This window comes from Athene cunicularia, assembly GCF_003259725.1.
Source record: "Athene cunicularia isolate RWA chromosome 1 unlocalized genomic scaffold, athCun1 chr1_part1, whole genome shotgun sequence".
Classification (NCBI taxonomy): Eukaryota; Metazoa; Chordata; class Aves; order Strigiformes; family Strigidae; genus Athene; species Athene cunicularia.
The window spans coordinates 54,008,799-54,023,777 of NW_020799091.1; the positions used below are offsets into that span (position 1 = coordinate 54,008,799).

General features: G+C 36.3%; 1 protein-coding gene across 1 annotated transcript in view; it reads left to right on the forward strand.

Annotated features, from left to right (window-relative positions):
- GPC6 (glypican 6) overlaps positions 1 to 14,979 on the forward strand; it is a gene marked incomplete at its 5' end in the record, with an annotated part of 542,142 nt that overhangs the window by 331,800 nt on the left and 195,363 nt on the right. The window lies entirely within an intron of this gene.

Genomic DNA, 14,979 nt, shown 5'->3' on the forward strand with positions numbered 1-14,979 from the left:
ATCTCTTTCAAACAGCCATTAAGATATCTTGTAGAAAAAATTTTAAAAAATAAATTAAAAAAAAATAAAAAAGAACTCCCAGAAGACTAACATTTAACAAGAAATAAGACCTTTGTGTTTTGATGTTACACAGGATTAGATTGGGAGTGAGACAAGGTTAATGATAATATAGAAAGAACAGAAACGGATAGATACACCAGTCATTGATGAGCATCATAGACTAGACTGGATTTCAGGAAAATAAAAGCAGCTGGAAAATACAGGCAAAAGCTCTCTTCATTGCAACCAAAGAAAGGAAATGTTATTTTCCACTTTTGGGAAAAAAAAAAAAAATGAGCAATCTCATTTAGTTTAATTTCAAACCCCACTGACCAATGTGACTTTGAAAATTTGACTCTGACTCATTCATGGATTTTCACTTTACTCAGCACAGAGGTGGTACAAGATGGATAGGGAGAAGAAAACAGGATGAAAAATGAATCAGAGTATGAAAAGTGAAAACCAGTATTGAATGTGCTGTAAAAATAGCATAAGCAAAAAATGCAAAGAACAATAATAAACAAATCATGCAAATAAATATACCTTCTCAGTCCCTTGTACTGGTTAAAGGAGCTGGCAGGAAGCAGTGCTGTATGGAGGGGTACTGTGGGATTACTGGTGTGAAGTCAGTTTATCATCAGAAAGCTGAGCAGGAGCTGATGGAAAAACAGTGCCAACCTGCTAAAGACATTGCATAAGCTGCTTTCACTTTGTCATAAAAGAGTAAGAATTGTCACTAATTCTGATCAAAGAAAATAATATAGGCCTTTAGAAAAAACAAAACAAAACAAACACTAAAGTAAACAACAGAGTTTTTAAGGCAAGCACCTTTTCAAATCAGAAGATAGAAGGTAAAATTTCAGGTCTTAAGAGAAGATTTCATCTTCTGGTGCTTTAAATACAGTAAGAGTGCTGGGCAGAGTGAGGTATGTGTTGGAAAGTGTGGAAATGCCTACAGATTCAGACTTTCAGAGTGTTTGATGCAAAGCTCTTGACTTCATCAATGTCTTTAAGATTTTGGTTGTTCCTGCTCTCAGAAGATAAAAACTGCTTGAAAGCTTGTACATTATATTAAAACATAGTGCTAAATTTATTAAATACTATGTAATACACTGTGTACTTCCTTAAAGGAAAGCAGGCTGCTGTGTAATTATCCCTTCTGGTCAGTGATGACAAGGCAGTATAAAGTCCAGATACATTCAGACATATTTCCTCTTTCTCCTACCTATGCAACCTCCCCTCTACAACTTCAAGGGGAAGGGAATAGCGGAGAGATGGAGATTTTCCTGTGTTTGGAAAAGGTATTCTGTTTTATCCCATTTTGGAGGCCTCTGACAGCTTTGCTGGAGATGAGGGTCCTTGGTCCTTTCTTTACGAAAGATTGAAATGTGGCAAGTTGTCTCTGTCTCTGACAGCTGTCAGAGGCTTTCTAATGACACATGAAATTCCCTTAGTACTAAACACAACAAAACTTCTACTCACTGAATTAAAACGAACGGCAGCACTTTACAGCACCGCTGAGCTATGAAAGATTGGAAATTATGCATGAGCGGTTTTTATCCCTGTTCCAATAGTAGGAACCATGCTCTAGGAAAAAAACAGGGGAAAAAAATTATAATTTTGTGCACTAACAGTCTCTGCATAGGCAGGAATCCCAAATGTTAGTGCATATTCATATACAACACGATAGTTTTGCTTATCTCATAATCTGAGTATTGGAAGGTTGTTTTGGCAAAAGCTGGTACTAGACAAAAACTCTCAGATGTGTTTGTCAGTAACTAAGCAAATACTGTAGTTTGGATTGCATGTTCTGGTATTGTTCTGTAGTTACTCTCATTGTCCAACAACACCGGAGATCTACAAATGAGGGAGAACAGAGGAAAGTAAATGGGCTCTCTGACAGCAGGATGTGTTACATGTTCCACCTAGTTTATAAATATAAAAGTCAGGACTGGAATCACATTTATATAGCACTAATAAATCTTGCATCTACTTTCAAAGCTAGGGAGACTGGGACAGCTTCCTCCAAACATCTGGTGCTTTCCAAGATTTTATAGACTGTGAAAATTTGTAAGAGGTGAAACAGCTGCAGAAGCATGACACATGGTTTATTTTATTTTTCCTGCTTTTGTCACCTTAAGGTCTGTGTCCTTTTTGTGTATCATTGCATTATAGGCTTTTTGTATTTTGTTACCTTCATTATTGCACAATAAAAGCCAAATGTAGCACATCCCATTCTAGCAGAATTCCTCTGAAACTCAGAATTTTGCCTGAGAAAGGAAGACAGTCTTTAATAATTATATTAGAATTATAAGACTGTAATGAATAAATGCTTCTTCCGGGTATCTATATAAAATGTTTATACATATTTAAAAGAAAATTAGACACACTGACTTTGAAAATGTGTATTTTGACAAAGCTTGCTTCTGATGTTTTGCCTGTTAGTTACCCCTCTTAATCTCCTTTGCACCAGTCTCAAGCAAAGTTAGCAAGTGCGAGATAAAAAGAATGAGTAGAGGAACTGTACTGCTGAGGAAAGAGATCACCTCAGCAGAGGAGCTGACTGTTCTGTGGAATGGGGAAAAGGGCATTTTCTCTGTCTCATGGCCCAACAGATATAGTCAAAATTATGCTTCTCTCCATGAAGTTATACAAATTAACAGCGATAAGGATCAGGGGTCCCACTGTTCACAGAAGCACGGAAGAGATGGAGAAAGCTATTCCATCTTACAATGATTCAAATCCCATCTATCTTAGGGAATTACACTCAGTTTTAGGAATACTGTTATCCTCTTTCTCTAGCTACACTGTGATTCAGTCCCTATTTCTATCTTGAGATTCTTTGACTTTCCCTAACATTAGCTTTCACTACAAGTGATCATTATTTTCCTTTAACTGCTCTTTTCCCCCAAAAAAATGTCACTCAAGGAATGAGCTCCCCTTGGTGCCCTCATTCAGCTTCAGAATCAACAGCAGCAAAAAGATGATTTCCATGAAAGCAGCTGGATCTCATTCCAACCACTGCATTATCCACAGGTTCAGGATGGCAAAGTGGCCATAACCCATTTGTTTTTTTTCAGGATTTATTTCACAATTAGCAGTGGGGTTAACTTTTTCTGTCTTGAGACAACATCAGAGATGATACTAAATCTGAATGTCAAGCAAGATTGTGAGCCAAATATTATAGTTCTTACTTAAATATTTCAGAACAACAGAAGAGTAAAAATCCAGGTAGTTGCTTTAATCACAGCAATGACTGCACCCAGGCTTTTATTTTTTTAGACATCTAAAGTAAATCATAAATGCTTTGTTACTGTATTTAGTGACAAAGTGTACACTAGTGTAGTGCCTGTGTAGTTGTGCAGTCCATGGATTGCTTTGCTGAAAGCCATGGAGGTTTTCCATTGCACGTCTATTTATAGCAGCAGAAATTAAAAGTTAGGGGATTTTTCCTAGGAATTATTCAATGGTAAATCAGACACACCTTGACCTTGTTCCGTGTTTAATAGGTGGGAGATTGTGGAAAACATTTCAGAAGGTGTGCAGTAACGGAGATGTGCAAATGACTATAATTCTGATGGCTCGGGATCTCATCCCTGCCTGTGCAAAGGAGCCAAGGGGGTCCTGCACTAGTTCATGTCCACAGCCATCCTTCTGCTCAGGCTGGAGACCAAGTGGGTTTGCTAGCAGTGTGTTCAATATCTGACAAGCTCTGTAGTGTAGCAAGGCAGATCAGCGTATGGTGTCTTCGTGCTGTAGTATTCAAGGCCAGCAAAGGTGGCATCCAGGCTCAGAGAGCCTGAGCCACCTCTGACTGCCACTGCCCTGCTAGGCTTCAGTCACAGGAGCAAATCATATCTGCAAGGCTTCAGCACAAGCTTCTCCTTCCAATCCTGAAGTTATTTCACTTACTGTCATTACAGCAGCTCTGCACCACTAATAAACTTTCGTGCTATTGTGCTTTAAGAATCCCTCTTTTTCTTCCCATCAGTATGACTCAGACCTGAGGAGATCTTGAGGTAGAAGATAGGATGCAGTCTCACTTACAACAACTCGATCATTTTACGTAAAACTCCCCATCAAAATAAAAACTTTAGGGTGATGTAAATATGCAATCAGTTTTATTTACTTCTTACAAAAGCCCTCAGGACTTGGTGTTTTCTCTGTTCCATGTGCAAGTACAAGGATAAACATTTTCCTTTTAATGCTTCAAGAGACCACCTAGATTTGTCTCTTTTTGGTTTTTTTTTTGGTTTGGTTTGGTTTGGTTTTTTTAACGGTTTATTACAGTAATAACTGCTCTTCAAGATTCACTTTAGTTCATGGAAAAATCAGTCCATAATTGTAATAGTAACACCTTACAATTTTCTTGTTCCTCTGTATACAGCTACTGTAAATAAACACAGACATAGCTGTGTAGGCACCTACATGTTAGGTTCATGAAAATAGGAAACTTCTGAAGTGTACTGAAATAACATTCAAAGCAGATTGGGGGTTTTGCCCTTTCTTTCTCCGAAGTGTACATCTGTCACTTCTATTTACCCTTACACACTACAGACCAAAGGCAGCCAATCTGTTGTAACTCAGAAGGCAAAAGTCTTGCTTCTGCTTGAGCATGGTAAGAGCTAAAACCAAGGATTTTAGAAACCTTGGTTACCTGGCACTTGAATTTCTTGCCTCTGCCATCCTCCTACTTAATCATTATTTTTAAGTATGCTGTGGGTTTTTATTTTAAGTTAACCTCTCATAAGGACTCTGGGAGAAAAATTAAATTATATTGTTCCCTCCATGGGAAGGCACTGCAGAAGGTTCCTGCAGACCTGGAGTTCCATTACTCCAAATTCAGAGTTTCTGGTAGAAATTCATGAATTTTGGTTTGACAGGCATAGAATGAGTACTCGAATGCAAACACTAAAATTTCGTAATATCCATCTTGTGCCCCTATGAAAACTGAGAGCATTCATAGTTAAGGCAGCCTAAATCTCAAAACCTGTATATAAAGCCTTATTTTCAGTTCATGTCAAATTAGCTAACATCTAATTGTTTAGGCTAAAATTACCCTTTCTTGCTTTCTTCCTGAATGAAATGCATCATGACATCTCTAGTGAAACCATCTTTGCCACGCATCAGAATGAGAATAGGGAAAATCATCTTAATCTAATGCTTTTTATCTTTTATATCCATTGCTTAGAGAAACTTTAGTGCCTCCAGAGTTTGGAGAACTAATATTTTCTTTAAGTCTCTTGTCTGTACAGACTATAGTATCTGTTATTATATATACACACCAATGTCTATTCCCTTAGTTAAAGTGGCAGGGTTTGGTGCATGGCTCTAAGGGTTGTGGAGCCCCATCCTGATTATATATGAAAAAATTGAATCTGTAGTTTAGAATTCTTTTTCCTGCTTTAGCTTCTGTTTCCCAAAAGAAAGGGAAAATGAGTACTCTGTTGTGTGATACAACTGCAAGTTGAGTTGCTCAGAAGTCGAGAACTACCAGATTTGCAGATGTAAATCTAATGTTTATGAAAACAACCTTTAGTGTGCTTCAGGCCCACCAGTCTCCACATTACATAGGTAGTCTACGTGAAGGAATTTGCAGTGCTATTAAAAAAACCACATTTAACATCATAAGACAATTACGTCAGTTCAGGATAAAAATATGTAGTTGTACATATGAAGAGTGAACTCGACACCTGATTAAAAGATTACAGTATTGTAATTTTTAAATTCTCTAATAAACGGTTAGCTTCTATGATCCCATATTTTCCCCTTGTTTTCCAGAAATAATAGAATTACTACCTACAATTTAAATATGATACCAAGACCTGATATCTTAGTCAGAGTATATAGGAGCACCCCTGAAATAAAGGGAACGCCACCATTCAGTGAGGTCGATAATGTGTGGAAGAGGAGAACAGCAGTATTTGCTCTTTCCTTACTGCTTCTCTTCCCTCAGAAATAGAAAGTACACACAACCTGGCTATGTAATTACTCAGATGGTAAGGCATTCAGCCTGCGAGAAGGTCTCTGAAGTTGTGGGACTGCCAGCAGCATGCAAATGACAACAGCACTTGCCTGCTGCTTGAACTCTACTTACCCTGCTAAATCCGTGTGCCTCCCCCGGGGCAGTACAGCTTCTTGCGAGCAGTTCACAGCATCCATTGCCCTGTATATTTGCCTTAGGATGTGTCACTGAAGAAGGAGGTTGCTTCTGTGGGACTATGGGGATCTTCTGCTCCAGTTACTGGCTCAAGAGGGCTGGGACTCATCTGGCCTGATCTTGCTGAGACCACTGGCAGCTCGTTACTAGGAGGATGCATCCTGGAAGTACGCGAAAGGCTTCACTCGTAGTGACTCGAAAACTGCAGCTCCTGAAGAGGGGCTGTGGGATTCTGAAGATGCAGATGCTTAGTTGAATGATAGCAGCAAACTTCTGGGGCTACTGAGCTTTGACGTGACTTGTGGGAATGAAGTATGGTGTTTAACTATGCCGGTTTTGTTACGGACGGAAAGATATTAGTGCACGTGAAGCACATCACCCATCGTCATGTCATGTGACAGTTACAAATACTGGATCAAATTCAGCAATTCTAGAATTCTACCTTTGCCATCTGTACACAATACTCTTGTACTGTATGATTTCTGCAATTGCAGGAGAAAGCTTCTCAAACCTGAAGTGGTATGAGAGACAAGTACACAGCATTTTCTCCAGGCACAACAGAGACCCAAGCTGACTGCAGCATTTAGATGCTACGGTATCTTTTGACAATAACAAAGCTGATCAGCATTGTCAAAAAAGTTTAAAAGATTTTATAATTAAACCATTGGACTCAAATGCTGACTTTTTAGTTTCACTTTCATTCCTCATCTCCAGCCCTTTCACATCATTTTACATCAGACTGAAATGACTGGCTAGTATGCATGAGCGCCGTTGGGAAGTTGCATAGAATAGCAAATTTCTCTGTGTTTGCATTCAGAGGAAGCTCCGGGGAAGCTGTTTTGCCACTGCCCTTCAAAATGCTATGAGTGAACGCAGGCATGTTACATGAGACATCTCTTGAAACAGAAGAATATGTCATGTATTGCTCGAATAATGCGTGAATCAAGCATTATTATTTTGTACTTTTCCAAGTCCATAGCTATGCTCTCTCAAGGGATTTCTTGCTTCCAGGAGTGGAGTAAACAGTACTGCTCTTTCTGTCCTAGGTCACCCTGTATATTAACACCTCAGAAGAGTTTTCTCTTCAGTGGAGGAACTGATCTCTTAATTAATTATGCTTATGTAAATCTGAAACTCTGTTTATCTGTTGGGACATCCCTCAGGCACTGTGCTGATCTCCCTGTTTCATAGGCCAGGGATCAGCTGGAAAATATTGTGCCTCTTACCTGGTCGGGTTTCCCTTCTGGCTTGGGAAGTTTGCACCTGGTCTCTCTGACATATGAAATAAGGATGTGAATGGAGCACACACTGTAAAGAGATTTCTTTGAAATGCTGCAATCAGGAGGATTTAAATATCAATTTAATGGGTCTGAACTTGCTACGTGGGCTGTACTTAATTGAAGCAATGCTATATTATGCTAGAAAGCGTGAAAATTATGTTATCTTTATGAACATTTTCAGATACATCATAATTTGGCTTGATCAGCATTGATAAGCTTCATATGATCTGAATTTTATGTTTTGCAAGACACTCCTGTTTTTCAGGGAAAAGATAATGATGCAATAATTTCAATTTTGCCCAGAGGAATACTGAAGGTTATATTTCAACTTTTGTCTTTGCGTCCATTTTCCTGCATTTTATTTCTGCTTGTATTCATCTGTATTTAAGACTGTATACCTGATAAAAGCATTTTGTTGCACTGTGACACCACTTTATACTTTTAAAATATTTTGTCTTAGAATCTGCATCTGTTTGAATAAGAATCTGTTTTCATACTCTGAAAATAGAACTTGAAACTATGAAATATTTTGAATTATCTGTTCTTTCTGATAGATTGATTTAGTAGCTATTTCAGATTTTCTAAACTTCATATTAGCAACAAATGTCAAATTATGTTCTCCACTATTGAGGTAAATGTATGAGAGTTGTATGTTACTGAGGGTAAATTTATTCTACAGCAAGAAACCTCCCTACCTTACTACTATCAAAACACCTGGTTATATCTGAAACTACTTTGCTGAGGTTATTATTCAATATCAGTAAAAGGTGATAGGTACAAATCCCTTACTGCAATGATGTCATAGCAAAATTGGCATTGATTTGCTTTGTATTATAATTTTCAGCCATTGCCTGAAGGCTAATCTGTTTATGATAATGTCTTAGGTAGTATATTATCTTTTTACAGTCAAGTCTATGACCTTAAAAGGAAACTGCACATACTTGTTTTTGAAATAGAGAAAAAAGTGTTGACAATCAGTCTTAGTTTCTCCTTACAAATAAATCCTAATGCTGTACATGAACAATAAACAACAAAAAAAAAGAGATTTTGGGTTGTAAGTAAGCTTCCAATTTCCATTAATGACACATTTAGGGGTTTCTTAGTGTCATTTCCTATGCTTCTTTAGTCTTTGAATTTCGAAACAAGTTTCAATTAGATGTTTCTTGAAGAATTAAAACCCAAGATTCAGTAATCTAATCAACCCAAAATTCAGTAATAGAATTCAGATTTGTGGACAATCTCGGTCTCAATCACTAAATTTTCTTTACTTTTTAACTGCTTATGCAGGTCTTTTTTGAGCCATACATAAACTACTCCATATTGCCAAATGCTCCAAACCTTATTAGCAATATGGCAAAAAATACTGAAATACATAATTTTGCATGGATATTATATTAAGTACATATGTTCCTTAATGTAAACAGAATATTCTTTGTTTTCTAACAAAGCCACATAGGTGTATATACAGGGGCACAGATTACACACAGTCAACATTTCTGTTTCAGGAAGACTTTTTAAGGATAAACTGATAGAAAATGGTGAAGAGTGGTTGACTGAGCTATAAATTTCTTATGACTTGTTAAAGAGCCTATGATACAGATCCCTACACAGTATCCTATATCAGTACCAGATTTAGTGGAGCAAAAAGTTAAAACCATTAGAGTGATCAGAGTTTTAGTAAAACAAAAGATTCAGGAAATAATTATCTCTTTCAGGTAAGGGTTCTATGGATTCCCTTCTTGCAGTATGTCAATCCTCCATTTCTTTTTGTAAAGAAATATTTTTTTTCAGATGAAGGAATTATTGGGAAAAACAGATTATTTTTCCTCCTTACTAACAGAAAGTTTTATCATTACTATAGTCAAGAGAATTAGTTTGGTCCAGAATGCTATGCCAAAGTTGGTATGGCCAATGAGCATTTTCGCAACAGTGAAATCTAAATGCATTTGGGAGATTTCAATGTGTTTAGAAGGTAATATGAAAAATTCAGCTCCTATATTTCTTATTTGTCCGTGTTACTCAGTGTCACCTGCCCTGTAATATAACATTCAACATTCCTTCATGTCATTTATATTGCAAGTTAACCAATGGGAATTTAAACTCCCATGACATGTATTTTTCATTTAGCCACCAGAAGCATATGCTGAACTTTCCATGTCAGTAGAAACTCACCTTCATAATATCACACTTCAATTTTCAGCAGCAGTAAAGAGCCTTTCTATCCATCTTGTCTTGTTAACTCTTAAAATACAGATAACTATATAGGAAAAAATAGCTTGAAAAATAAATAATTCAATTTTGGTTCCACTGGATATTTGTTGCTGACCTCAAAAGATAATTCCATTTTTCAGCCAAGCTTTGCACCTCACTGTGATGTTGTGAAATAAGATGATCAGTCTTTGCTTTCAGTGTGCAGGTTGCAACAGCATCTTGCACTTAGCTCAGCTGTAGGATGAGAAAACCATCACCAAACCAAATGACGTACTGTAGTAAATGGAGAGTACCAAAACAGCAAGAAGTTACCCTGAGCATGAGCCAATAAAACATAGAGCACTCACAACTTGCTAACTTGAAATTCATATATGAAAGGATACAGAAAATCTTCCAGTAGATTTCACTTTTCTAATAAAACATTTAGGATGATACCCACTGGCTTTTAGTTATACTTCAGCATCCTTATTTTAATACATCAGTTAAAGGAAGCCGTTAAGCACGATATAGACTGTCTCTACTCTACAAACGTGTGACAGTTCTGGCACACATAGCTACAATTTGTAATCTGTGTTGCATTTATACACTCAAAAGAAGGAGTTTGTGGTTTTTCTTATGACAAACTAAAATGAATCCATGAATATTTTCTTTGTTGAAACTGCTGATATCTACAGTGCTGGAAACATACTCTAAATCAGGTTCTCCTCTTTGTACTGCACTTACTCTTCAGTTAGCTTTTCATACCAATTAAAAAAATGGAATGGTTTTGTTTCCTTTCTATTTATGCTGAAAGATTTTCTGTCAGGAAAACCTTTCCGTGGGAGGCATGAGACATGGCTGCTCCAAGCCACGCTGATGGCTAAAAATGTATTTTAGTAATACAGAAATCCTCTATTCCAGATATTAATGACTGACAGTCTCATTTTAGCACATTGACTGCACTCAGATAAATCACTTTTAAATTATTAGGCAGTTTTGAGTCTTTTCATAGTTTTACTGTCTTCTCCATGTACAGTTAATATATTCTTACATTATCTTTCAATCTTCTGTTGATATAAGCACATATTTTATTTGGTTTGTTCAAATGCAGCTGCCAGAAAAAATACATATAAAAAATAGTTGTCTGACTGATGCATGTTTTGAAGAACATATATATAAATTAATATTTTTTAAATTACAACTAAGTGAAACTATGGTAATGATATGTTAGCACCTTTTTAGGAAGCCTCTGACATTCCAGTTGTGATAAAATTTGTCTATAAAAGTTTAATAAAAGCTTAATAAACTTAGGTTGAAATTGGGAGGGACAGCATGGCAGAACTTTAGCTGATGCAAATAATTTAGTAATGGAAATATGGCAGTAAATAATACATGAAGATCTAATTCCACTCATGTTGAATGTAACTCTAAAATACTTCCAAAATGAATTAATTTTGTCAAGTTATTTGTTACTAACAGATGAGGAAAGCAAATAACTTATTTTTCTTTCTGTGAAAGCACCTTCAATCTCCCCAGTCCCCATTCAGTTCAGGAAGATAAAAAGTCTCTTGGTTCTAAAATTTGGGGAATTTTCTCTCCCCTTAGAAAAAAAAAAAAAAGATAGTTTGTGTATCTAATTATATAGGCCTTGAAATCAAAGGCAAAGCTGCTGCACAAAGTCCAGTGGGTAAGGTCAGGGTAGTCTTGCATAATGTTTCAAATTGGATTCACATTTGTTTGAAATCTGGCAATATTAAACCCAGTCATAAGCCCAGATAAAATTTGCATGAAGATACTTCTGTTCCAGTCTGCCTTATTGCTATTGTTCAAGCTGAACTGGCTACAAGGTGCAACCTCCAGGCAGCTAGTCTTTACAGGAAAAGTAACCGTCAAGTAAACATAGATTGCACTTTTTGAAGAACAGTTTTAGAGTGAAACAACAGGTTACAAATAGTTTTTTCCAAACTACATGACACTGAATAATAATTTTCACTTTCTTCTCATTTTACGTTCATCTCATTTGACCCAAATGGAGATATAGGTCCAGATTTCGTAAAGTCTTGTGACTTTATAGTACTCCATAAGTGGCAAGAATGCAGCTCCTTGCAGGTGATACCAGTATACCTAGTTTTGTTGTTGGGTTTTTGCCCAGTTGTGCTCGCCTCTTGGATTTTCAGTGTTCCATACAAGTATGCAAAGCATGTTACACACCGGAGTCTTGTACTATAGCTTCATCAGTGCCATAGGGAATGTGTTTCTACTTGCCACAATTCTTCAGTTACTTGTCTGTTCTACTTTGTTGTAGCTTTCACCTCTGTGGATTTCTGAAACAAGTGTTCAAACTGAAGAACATTGTGTTTGCTGTGGATTAAAATAATAAGCATTTATAAAGAAGGTTAATCTCTCTTTTTCATTTTTAACTTGCTCACAAAATCTTTGTGTTATCAGAAGTCTTTTTGGTTCAAATTTTTGAATGCTTGTCCATAAACCAACACAAACTTTGAGAGATTTGGGAATACCATACAAAGTAGATAGTTCTGGATAAAATCAGTCTTCATTTATCTCGTGATGTTTTAGTATTTCAGTTCAGTTTATTTGCAGATGTTACCATAACATCTTCTGCTTGGAAAATCTGCCTCGCAATATATCCTACACATAAGTGCTAAACTGTTGTAAGAGAAATGAAAGACACTCAGATCTCCAATTTACTGTGCTCCAGGAGAGGGCTTTTTGAGGGGAAGAAGGTAGATTTTTTGAATTGTTCCCTCCAGTCCAGAGTAGAGCTCAAAGTATACTGCAAGACCTTCAGGCATAAAAGAACTATTCCAAGCATTGAAGATCCCTAATGCAAACGTGAAAAAAAAAAAAAAAATTTCCTGTAGAAATTGCTTTTCAATACTTATAAAAATATACTCTTTAAAATATAAAATAAAAATGGCATTGAATTAGTAGTTACTGGATGTGCACACACTGCTTTTCATTAATTTTACTGAAATTCTATTGAAATTAATAGAATAAATAACTATTATATTGCCATAGAACTCCTTGCAGAAGAGTTAGAATTCAAGGCAAATGAGTTAGTTATGAAATAGCATTAATTTCAATGGAAACTGGGTAGCTATTGAATTTCCTTCTTTTCAATCTGAATTCCATAGCTATTCAGCTATAAAGAGCTTTGGTTATCTGTCAGATTCCTTTAATTTAAATGGATACAGATGAGATAGAAAATTCCTTTTGTTTGATTTCTATTTGATTAGTGAATATTTTGCTGAAGCATATAAAGCAAGATCACAAAATCCAAACTATCATAGGTGACTACATTAGAGACAAAATGTGAGAAGTTAGGTGAAATATGTGAAAGGTAAGAGGAAAGGTGTAGAGTTGTGCTATTCAATGTTATATATATATGGATGCATTTTATTTACTGTTATTATTTAGGGAATTAAAGGGTATGGGAACTGAATGAGTTCCCAGGAGTATGTTATGAGACTTTTTAATAAACAAAATTGAAAAATACTTAAATATTTTTACATTAAAAAGTTATATTTAAGTAGAGGCAACACGCTGCTGCTTGAGGAATAGCAGATGTAGTTTGTTTATTTGAGGGAGATGGAGCAAATGCCTTCACAGATTTTAGAGAAGTGCCAAGAATATGAATAGGCACCATCCCAACCAAAACATCTTTTTACAATACTACTATTTGAAAGAAATAATGATTCAACACTCTGCAAATGTACATGTCACCTTTCAGTGAGTTAAAAAAAGAGAGAGATAAAAACCAGGCCTTTGGGAATCACAGTTTTTTCCTTACTTGACCATAGGACAGCAGAACAACAGATTCCTTCCTGTTGTGCATATGATATGTATATAATTATATGTAAACAAGAAAATTATCACATCCCACGTGGAGTCATGTGGATGATCAGTGACCTACACAGAGTACCTGAATTAACACAAACTATTTCCTAATTATTGCAGTAAATTGTAGGATGAATTGCTGTCATTTGGGGCACCTAGGAGCACTATGATGACCTACACATCCTTTCCCACTATTTGAACAATTAAGCTTAAATATCATCACCAAATGGAACATTGTCTGCCTAGTGAGAATAGTACCTTTTTTTATCAATGCATGTCTATTCCCACAACAGCTTGCTGGAGTAGGGGAGTTTGTATGGGTTGGAAATTTAGTTCACTCCAAAAAAAGCATTACTAAATGAGTAGTAAAACACAGATATTGGTAAGATATCGATAACACATGTTTTTACTGCAGTTAAGGTGCAACCTGAGCTTTATTTAGTTTAGGTACTAATATCTGTTTTATATGCTAATTACAATATAAAATAGCAGCACAGAACTGAGCCTAGGCTTGCTGTCTGTTTTTCCCTGAGCTCCTATTGGAGCCTTTTAACCTGTATTGAGCTTGGTGATGGCCCAGCCATGTCTGCTGGTACCTGAGAAACCAGAGTGGATATTCCCAAGTAGCATACCATCTTCCATCTTGTACAGAGAATGAAGGAATGGGTTAATTGCCTTTTTTTAAGAAAGATGCACAGGCAGAAAAGATGTTGAATAACAATCTTAATCTGTTTGATTTCCAATATGTTCAATTCCTGAAGGTATAAACCTGAAAAGAGATTAATTATCACAGTTTAGGGCTTATGTACTCATAAACTGGTACTAAGGCATCTCAAAATTCCCAGAATGATTCAGACTGTCTCTACATCACTGACTTTCAATCTGAAAAGGCTTATTTAATTCCCAGTTTTTAAGGCCATAATTTTTAGATTTCAATGTACAGTCAGATAAATTATCATGACTATCTGAAATTTCACATAAATGTGGAGAATTGTGCCTTTAGGAAGCTCTAACCTAAGACAGCTGAAATTATTTGTTTCTCTGCAGAGACTCACTGTGTACATAATATATGTAGCAATGATCCATAAGATCATAGGAAGCAAAGAATACAGATCTCACGGGCTCTGAGCAGCTGCTGACCAATGCAGATTGCTCCCAGATGCCATAGTAGATATGCATTTTACATGCTTTTTATGCAGAATTCTGAATGTTGCCTGAAGGTGTGGCTTCATTATTAGCTGACCTAAGTTGAAGGAGCTGATGCTGCTTCAGAAATGAGTGATACCAGACACACATCCCTGCATTTTCCTGTGTTCCAGTCCCAGCACTGGGGGCTAAAGAGCCAATTTCTGCCTCTTTTTTTCTTTTTCTTTTTCTTTTTCTTTTTTTTTTTCTTTTTCTTTTTCTTTTTCTTTTTCTTTTTCTTTTTCTTTTTCTTTTTCTTTTTCTTTT